Source organism: Herpailurus yagouaroundi, unplaced genomic scaffold (genome assembly GCF_014898765.1).
Source record: "Herpailurus yagouaroundi ecotype Mexico unplaced genomic scaffold, PumYag 100, whole genome shotgun sequence".
In the NCBI taxonomy this organism is placed as follows: domain Eukaryota; kingdom Metazoa; phylum Chordata; class Mammalia; order Carnivora; family Felidae; genus Herpailurus; species Herpailurus yagouaroundi.
In genome coordinates this window covers 39,356,190-39,368,900 of record NW_024412391.1, presented here as the reverse complement: position 1 = coordinate 39,368,900, position 12,711 = coordinate 39,356,190, and the positions used below count along the sequence as shown (strand labels likewise).

The following is a 12,711-nucleotide window of genomic DNA, read 5'->3' as shown; positions in this document are numbered from 1 at the left end:
GAGTTGGATAAGTTCTTTATAGATTTTGGATACTAACACTTTATCTGATATGTCATTTGCAAACATCTTCTCCCATTCTGCCAGTTGCCTTTTATTTTGCTGATTGTTTCCTTCGCTGTACAGAAGTTTTTATTTTGATGAGGACCCAATGGTTCATTTTTGCTTTTGTTTCCCTTGCCTCTGGAGACGTGTTGAGTAAGAAGTTACTGCAGCCAAGATCAAAGAGGTTTTTGCCTGCTTTCTTCTCGAGGATTGGATGGCTTCCTGTCTTACATTGAGGTCTTTCACCCATTTTGAGTTTATTTTTGTGTATGGTGTAAGAAAGTGGTCCAGGTTCATTCTTCTGCATGTCTCTGTACTGTTTTCCCAGCACCACTTGCTGAAGAGACTGTCTTTATTCCATTGGATATTCTTTCCTTCTTTGTCAAAGATGAGTTGGCCATATGTTTGTGGGTCCAATTCTGGGTTCTCTATTCTATTCCACTGATCTGAGTGTCTGTTCTTGTGCCAGTACCATACTGTCTTCATGATTACAGCTTTGTAGTATAGTTTGAAGTCTGGGATTGTGATGCCTATTGCTTTGGTTTTGTTTTTCAAGATTGCTTTGGCTATTCGGGGTCTTTTCTGGTTCCACACAAATTGTAGGATGGATTATTTGTTCTAGCTCTGTAAAGAATGCTGGTGTTCCTTTGATAGGGATCGCGTTGAATACGTAGATTGCTTTGGGTAGTATCGACATTTTAACAATATTTGTTCTTCCTATGCAGGAGCATGGAATCTTTTTCCATTTCTTTGTGTCTTCTTCAATTTCTTTCATCAGCTTTCTACAGTTTTCAGTGTATAGATTTTTCACCTCTTTGGTTAGATTTATTCCTAGGTATTTTATGGGTTTTGGTGCAACTGTAAATGGGATAGATTCCTTGATTTCTCTTTCTGTCGCTTCATTGTTGGTGCATAGGAATGCAACCGATTTCCGTGCATTGATTTTATATCCTGCAACTTTGCTGAATTCATGAATCAGTTCTAGCAGTTTTTTTGGTGGAATCTTTTGGGTTTTCCATATAGAGTATCATGTCAGCTGCGAAGAGTGAAAGTTTGACCTCCTCCTGGCTGATTTGGATGCCTTTTATTTATTTGTGTTGTCTGATTGCAGAGGCAAAGACTTCCAATAATGTGTTGAATAACAGTGGTGAGAGTGGACATCCCTGTCTTGTTCCTGACCTTAGGGGGAAAGCTCTCGGTTTTTCCCCATTGAGGATGATATTAGCATTGGGTCTTTCATATATGGCTTTTATGATCATGAGGTATGATCCTTCTACCCCTACTTTCTTGAGGGTTTTTACCAAGAAAGGATGTTGTATTTTGTCAAATGCTTTCTCTGCATCTACTGAGAGGATCATATGGTTCTTGTCCTTTCTTTTATTGATGTGATGAATCACATTGATTGTTTTACGGATATTGAAACAGCCCTGAGTCCCAAGTATAAATCCCACTTGGTCATGGTGAATAATTTTTTTAATATATTGTTGGATCCTGTTGACTAATATCTTGTGGAGGATTTTTGCATCCATGTTCATCAGGGAAATTGGTCTGTAGTTCTCCTTTTTAGTGAGGTCTCTGTCTGGTTTTGGAATCAAGGTAATGCTGGCTTCAAAGAAAGAGTTTGGAAGTTTTCCTTCCATTTCTATTTTTTGGAACAGCTTCAAGAGAATAGGTGTTGCCACTTCCTTAAATGTTTGGTAGAATTCCCCTGGAAAACCATCTGGCCCTGGACTCTTGTCTGGGGGGAGATTTTTGATTGCTAATTTGATTTCTTTACTAGTTATGGGTCTGTTCAAATTTTCTATTTCTTCCTGTTTCAGTTTTAGTCATGTATATGTGTCTAGGAATTTGTCCATTTCTTCCAGATTGCCCATTTTATTGGCATATAATTGCTCATAATATTCTCTTCTTATTGTTTTTATTTCTGCTGTGTTGGTTGTGATCTCTCCTCTTTCATTCTTGATTTTATTTATTTGGGTCCTTTCCTTTTTCTTTTTGATCAAACTGGCTAGTGGTTTATCAATTTTGTTAATTCTTTCAAAGAACCAGCTTCTGTTTTCATTGATCTGTTCTACTGTTTTTTGGTTTCGATAGCATTAATTTCTACTCTAATCTTTATTATTTCCTGTCTTCTGCTGGTTTTGGGTTTAATTTGCTGTTCTTTTTCCAGCTCTTTAAGGTGTAAGTTTAGGTTGGGCATCTGAGATCTTTCTTCCTTCTTTTGGAAGGCCTGGATTGCTATATACTTTCCTCTTATGACCGCCTTTCCTGCATCCCAGAGGTTTTAGGTTGTGGTGTTATCGTTTTCATTGGCTTCCATGAACTTTTTTTTTTTTTTTCAACGTTTATTTATTTTTGGGACAGAGAGAGACAGAGCATGAACGGGGGAGGGGCAGAGAGAGAGGGAGACACAGAATCGGAAACAGGCTCCAGACTCTGAGCCATCAGCCCAGAGCCTGACGTGGGGCTCTAACTCCTGGACCGCGAGATCGTGACCTGGCTGAAGTCGGACGCTTAACCGACTGCGCCACCCAGGCGCCCCGCCATGAACTTTTTAATTTCCTCTTTAACTTGTTGGTTAGCCCATTCATTCTTTAGGAGGATGTTCTTTAGTCTCCAAGTATTTGTTACCTTTCCAAATTTTTTCTTGTGGTTGATTTCAAGTTTCATAGGGTTGTGGTCTGAAAATACGCACAATATGATCTCGATCTTTTTGTACTTGTTGAGGGCTGATTTGTGTTCTAGCATGTGGTCTATTCTTGAGAACATTCCATGTGCACTGAAGAAGAATGTATATTCTGCTGCTTTAGGATGAAATGCTCTGAATATATCTGTTAAGTCCATCTGGTCCAGTGTGTCATTCAAAGCCATTGTTTCCTTGTTGATTTTTTAATTAGATGGTCTGTCCATTGCTGTGACTGGGGTGTTGAAATCCCCTACTATTATGGTATTACTATCAATGAGTTTCTTTATGTTTGTGATTGATTTATATATTTGGGTGCTTTCACATTTAGTGCATAAATGTTTACAATTGTTAGGTCTTCTTGGTGGATAGACACCTTAATTATGATATAATGTCCTTCTTCATCTCTTGATAAGTCTTTATTTTAGAGTCTAGATCGTCTGATATAAGTATGGTTACTCCAGCTTTCTTTTGTTGACCATTAGCATGATAGATGGTTCTCCATCCTCTTACTTTCAATCTGAAGGTGTCTTTAGGTCTAAAGTGGGTCTCTTGTAAACAGCATATAGATGGATCTTGTTTTCTTATCCATTCGGTTACCCTATGTCTTTTTTTTTTTTAATTTTTTTTTCAACGTTTATTTATTTTGGGGACAGAGAGAGACAGAGCATGAATGGGGGAGGGGTAGACAGAGAGGGAGACACAGAATCAGAAACAGGCTCCAGGCTCTGAGCCATCAGCCCAGAGCCTGACGCGGGGCTCGAACTCCCGGACCGTGAGATCGTGACCTGGCCGAAGTCGGACGCCCAACCGACTGTGCCACCCAGGCGCCCCTACCCTATGTCTTTTGATTGGAGTATTTAGTCCATTGATGTATAGAGTCAGTACTGAAAGATATAAATTTATTGCCATTATGTTGCTTGTAGAGTTGGAGTTTCTGCTGGTGTTCTCTGGTCATTTCTAGTCTTTGTTGTTGCTTTGGGTCTTTTTATTTGTTGTTGTTGTTGTTGTTTTCATCTTTTCTCCCCTCAGAGAGTTCCCCGTAAAATTCCTTGCAGGGCTGGTTTAGTGGTCACAAACTCCTTTAATTTTTGTTTGTCTGGAAAACTTTTTATCTCTCCTTCTATTTTGAATGACAGCCTTGCTGTGTAAAGAATTCTTGGCTGCATATTTTTCTGATTCAGCACATTGAATATATCCTGCCACTCCTTTCTGGCCTGCCAGGTTTCTGTGGATAGGTCTGCTGCAAACCTGATCTGTCTTCCCTTGTAGGTTAAGGACTTTTTTTTCCCTTGCTGCTTTCATGATTCTCTCCTTGCCTGAGTATTTTGTGAATTTGACTATGATATGCCTTGTTGATGGTCGGTTTTTGTTGACTCTAATGGGAGTCCTCTCTGTTTCCTGGATTTTGATGTCTGGGTCTTTCCCCACATTAGGAAAGTTTTCTGCTATGATTTTCTCACATAAACCTTCTACCCCTATTTCTCTCTCTTCCTCTTCTGGGACCTCTATGATTCTGATGTTCCTTTTTAATGAGTCACTGATTTCTCTAATTCTTAAATTGTGCTCTTTTGCCTTAATCTCCTTGTTTTTTTCTGCTTCACTATTCTCCATAAGTTTGTCCTCTATATCGCTGATTCTCTGTTCTGCCTCATCCATCCTTGCCGCCATGGCCTCCATTTAAGATTGCAGCTCAGTTATAGCATTTTTTATTTCATCCTGACTAGCTTTTACTTCTTTTATCCCTACAGAAAGGGATTCTAATCTATTTCCAACTCCATCTAGTATTCTTATCATCATGATTCTAAATTCTGGTTCAGACATCTTGCTTGTATTTGTGTTGGTTAAGTCCCTGGCTGTTGTTTCTTCCTGCTGATTCTTTTGGGGTGAATTCCTTCATTTCACCATTTTGAAGGGAGAAACGGAATTAATGAGGTAAAAAATTAAAATTTAAAAAATTAAAATTTAAAAAATATTAAAATTAAAAAATTAAAAACACACACACACAAAATCGAATAAATGATGCTAGATCCTAGGTGTGTTTTGGTCTGGGTGTTGAAAGGGGCTTGATAGATTAGAAAAAAAAAGAGGAAAGAAAAAAGAAATAATGAGAAATAAATCATTTGAAAATTTGAAAAAATGAATACACTGAAGTAGACTAAAATGAAATGATGGAAGTAAAATAGAATTTGAAAAAATTTACACAAAAGTAAAAAATATAGTAGAAAAAAATTAAAGAAAAATATTTATTTATTTATTTATTTATTTATTTATTTATTTGGGGGACAGAGAGAGACAGAGCATGAACGGGGGAGGGGCAGAGAGAGAGGGAGACACAGAATCGGAAACAGGCTCCAGGCTCCGAGCCATCAGCCCAGAGCCTGACGCGGGGCTCGAACTCACGGACTGCAAGATCGTGACCTGGCTGAAGTCGGATGCTTAACCGACTGCGCCACCCAGGCGCCCCAAGAAAAATATTTTTAATAAAAATTGAAAATAAAAATGAATTTTTTCTCTTTCCATATTCAAGAAAAAAGAAAGTAAATGAAAAGGAAAAAAGAAAAAAGAAAGAAAGAAAATTGAAAAGATGGACCAGCGAACAGACTGAAATATGACTGAAATTACTTCATTTTCCCCTAGAAGTCAGACTATGAAGCATTATATAGTCCATAAACAAAGGAGGCAGAAGAGACTTGGGGTCCTGAAAAGTGAGGTTGGCCCACTTGGGTGGGGCTTAGTGTAACAGCTCTGTTCTCCACTAGATGGCGCTGCTTAGCTTACTGGGGCCGCTTGTTGTGATGCTTGTAGGTGCGTATACGCATGCGCGTGAGTGGTGAAAATGGCGTCACCCAGCAACCCAGTCTCTAGTATAGGAACTCTGTTCTCACTGATCCGCAATCACGCACCTGTCCTTTGTCTCTGGCTTCATCCGCTCCCCGCTTTTACACAGTCCGTGACAAAGCCCCAGGCAGCACCTCCCTCCTGAGTTTTGTCTCCGATGTGGCTGTTTTTCCCGACCCCTTACTTCTGAGGGACTATGGTTTTTACCCTTTCCGCCCCTCTGCAGAGGGTCTCACCAAGCAATGGCTGTGTGTCAGCCGCACCCAGGAGCGTTTGCAGGTCCGTGCTGTTGCCAATGTCCAGAGACTGTGGCCAGGTGCCAGCCTGCCCCAGAAAAAGTTCGCGAGACAGTGTAGCAGCAGCGTTTCAGGGATTATGGAAAATCACAACGCACATCTGGCATCAGGCTTCACCCACAGCAACCTTGTTCCAGCACCAGCGAATGTGGTTGTTCTCCTGGGTCCACTGGGGCCTTGCCTTTGGGGGACCCACACAGTCGCTACCAGGTGTCCTCCCAGCAGGGGAACTGCCTCTCCCCGTGTGGCCTGAAGAACCCAGACCCCACTCTGCTCCTGGGGATTCGCCCTTCCCACCAGAGCACCGCCAGGTATGGAGCTGCAGCATTTCAGACTCTGCCCTCCCCTGTTTACAGTCTTAATGGAAGTTAAACCCTCTCCTTTCTCCTTTCTCCCTTTTTAGTTCAGTCCCTGCGGCTGTTTCCACTTTTCCACTTTCTCTCCAGCTGCTTTTTGGGGGCGTGCTTTTCCTGTATCCCTCCCACCCCCGTCTCCGTCCTCTCTCCGAACACAAAATTGGCTCCCTGCCCTCCGCGGCTTCTCTCTCCCTCAGTTTACCTCTCTGCGCCTTGTACGTGCTGAATTCTGTGGTTCATGTTGTGTAGATTGTTGTGTGAATCCTCAGATCAGTTTTCTAGGTGTGTAGGATGGTTTAGTGTTGGTCTGGCTGTATTTCATGGACACGAGACACACAAAAAACTTCCATGCTGTTCTGCCATCTTGACTCCTCCTTGATAATAAATTATATTTAAAAAAAAAACATGTCTGTATTGGCATGTCAGATGTCTTCATAAACAAGCCAAAAACTACATTTCCATTTCTCCAAGGAAAGATATTCAAATGCAGAATTCATGTATTTCTCAAAAATAATAAATACTACACGGCTTCAAAACATGGTCCTTTTGGGGCACCTGGGTGGCTTGGTCAGTTGGGTGTCTGACTTCGGCTCAGGTCATGATCTCACGGTCCGTGAGTTCAAGCCCTGTGTCGGGCTCTGTGCTGACAGCTCAGAGCCTGGAGCCTGTTTCAGATTCTGTGTCTCCCTCTCTCTGACCCTCCCCAGTTCATGCTCTGTCTCTCTCTGTCTCAAAAATAAATAAAAGTTAAAAAAAAAATTAAAAAAAACATGATCCTTTCATCATGCTAAACCAATTCTTTCCAGATATACATTGTTACATTGTAATGCTTGTCAGATTTAAATAAAGTTCTCACTTGAAAGCTCCACACCTTGTCTTCAATAACAACTAAACTCCACTTGCTAGCTTTAATTTTGACCTCTTACTATATCAGAGTTTAAAACTGCAAATGGTGGGGCGCCTGGGTGGCTCAGTTGGTTGAGCATTCAACTTCAGCTCGGGTCATGATCTCACGGTTCATGCCTTCGAGCCCCGTGTCGGGCTCGGTGATGAAAGCTCAGAGCCTGGAGCCTGCTTTGGATTCTGTGTCTCCTTCTCTCTCTGCCCCTCCCTCCACTTGCACTCTGTTTCTCTGTCTCTCAAAAATAAATAAACATTGAAAATAAAAATAAATAAATAAATCTGCAAATGGTATTCAAATCTCCTTGCTAACTAGCTTGGATTTTCAATTCAGAACTTAGATCAGAGGATATACTGTCTCCCTTATGAAATTAGAGAAGGGAGGTTCCCAGGCTTTGTCTAGCCAGGCAAATCCCCACCTTTCTTTTTGATCTGAATTATTCAGGTTGCATATTCCAGCCAATATTTATCTAAAGTTCAACTTTTCTCTGTGGCAGTAGAGCATCTCACTTAGGGAACTGTTGTATATTATCAGCCTGTGGGTCACATAATCCTCAATGAGATTTTCTCCATCCTCTCTTTTGGCAATTTTTGAACATTATCCCAATGGAACAATTAAGGTTTACTTATTAATACTTTTTCTTCACTTTCTCTTACCTATATCTTTCAGACAAAATCTGCAGTTAAAATAATCATTTGCTTAACAGACTTGCTGCTTCAGAATACAAAAAGCAAATAGGTATTTAATATGAATGAAATAAATACAGAAAGGGGATAGTGTTTAAATATGCCTTTAGAAGCACTCATAACAAATTTATCTACTTCTTATATCAAAAACCAAAATAAAAGATCAGACTGAATAAGTGTTAATGGATTTAAGGTAGTCTTTATTTTGAGGAAAATCCACAACATAAAACGATTGAGGAAAAAATGATGCATTTTTAGAGCACACCTCAAAAAACTAAGAAATACTGGACAGCTTCCAGCTTCAATTTGCAACCCACTAAGGCAGTCAGAAATTGCTCATCAATTTGATGATAAGTTTGAAGAGAGTAACTCTATTGCTGGACAGAACTTTGGGATTTTAAGACTTAGAAGGTGAAGTAAGTGTGGGTACTTACCACATGTTTTTAGAAGTGGTAGTTTTAAAAATTGCGGTGATGTCCCGGTTGGATTAGAGGTAATTCATAAAACTACATTTATTTATGATTACATTGCCTGATTTGTTTAACTCCTATGAGAAAATAAATGATTCACTGGCATTTTTAGCTAAATGAAATTCGGTTTAAATTAAGCAAAATAGCTAACTGGCTTATTTGAACCCTGAAAGTTAACATTCGGGGTATTTCATGATTTTCTAATGTACACTTGAAAGGAGAGAACTAATTTGGGCTTTACTTGAATGTTCATAATATTATTATTACATGTAAACTAGTACACAAAATGCTTTCATAGGAAGCTATCTTTGACAACCTCAGAAGTATGTAAAATATGAATTTCCTCAAGGGGATTATATTGTATAAGAAAGTTGTGCAATTATATGATTGTGGCTTAAGACTATCATAAGAACAAAGGTAAAAGTTCCCCATCACAACAAGACAAAATGGCACCAACACTTCTTTTTGTTGTTGTTTTAATGTTTATTTTTTTATTTTGTGAGAGAGAGCATGCACGCAAGGGACGGGCCGAGAGAGAGAGAGAGAGAGAGAGAGAGAGTCCCAAGCAGGCTCCGCTCTATCAGTGCTTAGCCCAATGTGGGGCTCAATCTCACGACTGTGAGATCATGACCTGAGCTGAAATCAAGAGTTGGATGTTTAACCAACTGAGCCACTCAGGCGCTCTGACACTGACATTTCTCATTCAAGTTCAGTTAAAAACCAAACGAGCATTCCTGTATCCCTAGCCACTGTTTCCTAAAACCACAAAGATATGTTCCAAGGCTTAAAACAGAGATCTGATACTTTAATAGTCATCATTCTATATTTTACTGAATTCTGAAGTGAAAAAAAATTTAATTCAAGATATCACGTATGAAATCATAATATCGTGGAGATATGAAGGGCTATGGCTAAACAAGTAGGAGACACGCACCATTGTCTGCCCTTCTGATTGCCTCCGCCAAAATCATTGAAACACCCGTAACTTGCATCTTAGAGCAATGTTTTGTTTTGTCCTCTTGTAGAATGGTCTCTGTGATGTTGATAGCTACAGAGGCAGCATTATTAATTCTGGAAATAGCTGGCCCAGAGAAGATCCCATGAGTAAAGATGGCATAAACTTTGGTGGCTTTGGTAGAGTGGCTTGACTGCAGTATATAGCATTTGTTGTCCACAAGGATGGCTACCTGATCTTTACTTAAGCACCAGTCCAAATCATGCTACCCACCTCCATGGCTCTCCTTCTTTCTCTGTGTGCCAAGGCCAACACCACATGCAGTCTGTCCGTGAATGATGCAGCCTCCTGCTTTGGGAGAAATGACAACACACATCCTCTGGTCAGCAATATTCTCTGGTTTCTCCATGTGAGTCACTCACAGGGATGGCAAAGAAGTCCTGGATGAGCAGCATGTAGGCCCACGGTAGTGATGTGATCTGCCCCAGCTACTGGAAGCACAGAATTATTTGGGAACATAGTACTTCTGGAGGTCATCCCAGGAAGCAAGTGGGGGAGCAGAGAAGTATGTGACGGGATGCGTTAATGCTGCTATGACAGCTAGGGCTCCCCCCCCATTGAGATCCCTCCAAGAGACTGAGTAGAACACACCTGAGAATTACCCCTACCTAGAAGCAAGAGAGCTGGAATTTTTATCCATCAACTCCTGTCCCCGTTAGTCAAGAGTCACTCTTGGGGGCAGTAACTTCCAGGCATAGCATGTGTATGAGGCCAGAGAAAACCTTCAAACAGAATCGTGTGCTTGAGTAGGTAATTGATTTGACGCAGAAGCTGACCACCCAAGTTAAAAGTGACCTCCATGGTGGTCCAAGGGGCTATTGCAGGGAGCACTGACAGCATCTTTTACAGTTCCCAGAACCCACTCCACAGGCCGACCCCTCAACTTCCACAACTCAACCACAATCTCCTCTCTCAGATGTTCTTGTTGTCTATTTTAACTAGATTTTATCTGGATTGAAACAGTGATGGGGTGGGGAGTGGTTTCCCCATAGTGTGCATTGGGCTAGCACCCAGTAGTAGTTCAGGAAAGGACAAGACCTAACATGTGTTAAATACCCACTATAGGCCAGATTCTATACATACAAAGACTCAGGGTGATGCTCAAAACAGCCCTATGACATACATAATATCCTCCCAATTCTATATATGTATACATATCCATACACATACACATATACATATGAAAACTGAGACCTGGAGAGACAAGTAACTTACTCCATCTCGAATGGCTAGAAAGTGATAATGCCAACAAGCAAACCAAGTGTGCTTAACTCCAAAACCTCCTGCCTTTTCCTCCTAACACATAAAGAGAAACCAGAGTCTCTTCACCTCTCAGGAAAAACATTGCCCCTAGATCAAGAGACCCTGCTTAAATAATTCCTGAAAACTTCAGAAAGCTCCAGTTCTCCCAGAGCTTAGCGTGAAATAAACCTGATTGCCCAGCAAAACATCTTTTACTAATACTGAAATTGTACCTGACCCCTGAACTACATAAACCACTCCTTAATACACATCCACTCAACACAAAACCCTTTACATATCAGGCTATTTTTGCTGCTTTGAGTTTATATGAGGAGGAACTGCTGTGGAACAGGCCACAGGACAGAAAGCTACATAACCTTCCTCTAGGGGGACATTTCCCAGAAATTCAGCACCTATTAAGTGGAAAGAATCTGGGTGACGTGTGTATGGCAGTATTTTCACGGGTCCATCATGCAACTTTTAAAACACTATGCCCAACACCTTGGTGGCATTTTAGAAAACTTCAGTGCCTTGGCATAGTCTGTCCCCACTACCTGGAATGCTTTTCCCCTTCCTGGGCAAACAACCACTGAAACTCAGCTCAATGATTATCTTTTCTGGAAAGCCTTTCCTGACCCCCTCCTAATGGAGGTGATCACTCTCCCCTTCCCTTTGTGCACCTACAGCCCCCTCTTTCCATTCCACCTCTAGCTGTCCATAGGGGCTCATTTGTGGTCCCCATCGCTATGGAAAATCCCTTAAGATTCTGCAATCTCCACCTGTAGTAATGTGAGCACGCAATCTGGATCTAGAAGAAAACCTGGGCCAAACCGTCCCACTGAGCATATCACTTCTTCCCCGTCCTTTTCTCACCCCTTTGCTGGCACAGGTTGCCTCTTGCCTGACTCAATTTTCTCCACTAATTAAACGTCACACTTCTAGCAGCAATCACCAAGAGATGCTCTCCAGGCAATTCAGTAGAGGCAAAAATAAGGTCCTTCCCATTTCTTACTACCCTCTTGAGATGTTGATGGTGAGGCTGACTGTAACTAATGACAAATAATAGGGTTGCCATGAGGAAGTATTAACGTGGCCCATGGCTCAAGGAGCAGCAATTAGGAGACAAAATGCCTTCCTTACTTCCCACTCCCACACCCTCCCCCGTCCACATGTTCCAAAAGCTAATGTATTCATCACACTGTATCACACTTAGGAGATCCCTCCTATCTTTCTGGCCAAGCAGGGAGCTTCTGAAAGGCAGACACAAAGTAAGTGCTCGACAAATGTTAGCTTTATTAATGAATTAATGATAACTATGAACAAAATTTGAAATCTCCCTGCTTCTTTCATTCCAAACTTAAAACTAATTGCTTTGTAAGTTCAGCCATTTTCTGATTAATAAAGGCCACTTTCTCAGTCTCATCCTAAAAATAAAAAAGCTTCCTACTCTGTTGTCACCACTTAATTCAACAAATATGTTTCGAGTCCCTTTGCCCAAGCACTGTGCTTTGTGATAAAAAATTCAAAGATAACTAAGAGCTCAATTCTCAGAGGAAATGTAATGGACTAAGTGGCAGGTAGCTTAAATTGTTGAAATGGAATTGCTGTGATGGAAAAAATGATAAAAAAATAAGTTGATCCAGAGTCTCTTTAAATAGTAGCGATAACTACTGCCATTTATTGAGCACTTACTATATGATTGAAACTATACTGGATGCTTTACATATATTATCTTCATTAATTTTTACAATTCCAAGAGGTGGTTATTCTTCCCAAATTACAAATGAGCGAATTGAGGCCAAAGACAGTAAATAGCCACCTAAATTCACACAACTAATAAAGGATTGATTGGGATTAGAGTCCAGGTAAATCTGATTCTGGAGCCCTTGTTTTTATCTACTTTATTCTTAAGTTTTTTACAATAAAAAAAGGGCACCTCAAGTAGAAAATGTGAATGAAAATAGATTCCTCTTTGTCAAAAATCAGTGTAAAATAATAACAATTTAACCCTTTACCTACCCTTGTGGTGTGATTCAACAGTAAGTACAGCAGAGTGGAAGCCCAGAAACCTCACTTTGAAGCTGGATTTGGGAAAAACACAAAAGCCTGGCCTTTAGCAACAAACTGCCTGTTCTACAATGCACTCTGGTGGCCAGTTGGTGTCATTCATGGTTATTTT

The 12,711-nt window shown here is 40.7% G+C and overlaps 1 pseudogene; it reads right to left on the bottom strand.

The window, feature by feature from the left end:
* Positions 1-9,134: 9,134 nt before the first annotated feature.
* LOC121028009 (ribose-phosphate pyrophosphokinase 2-like) lies at positions 9,135-10,208 on the bottom strand (annotated as a pseudogene).
* Positions 10,209-12,711: the final 2,503 nt, after the last annotated feature.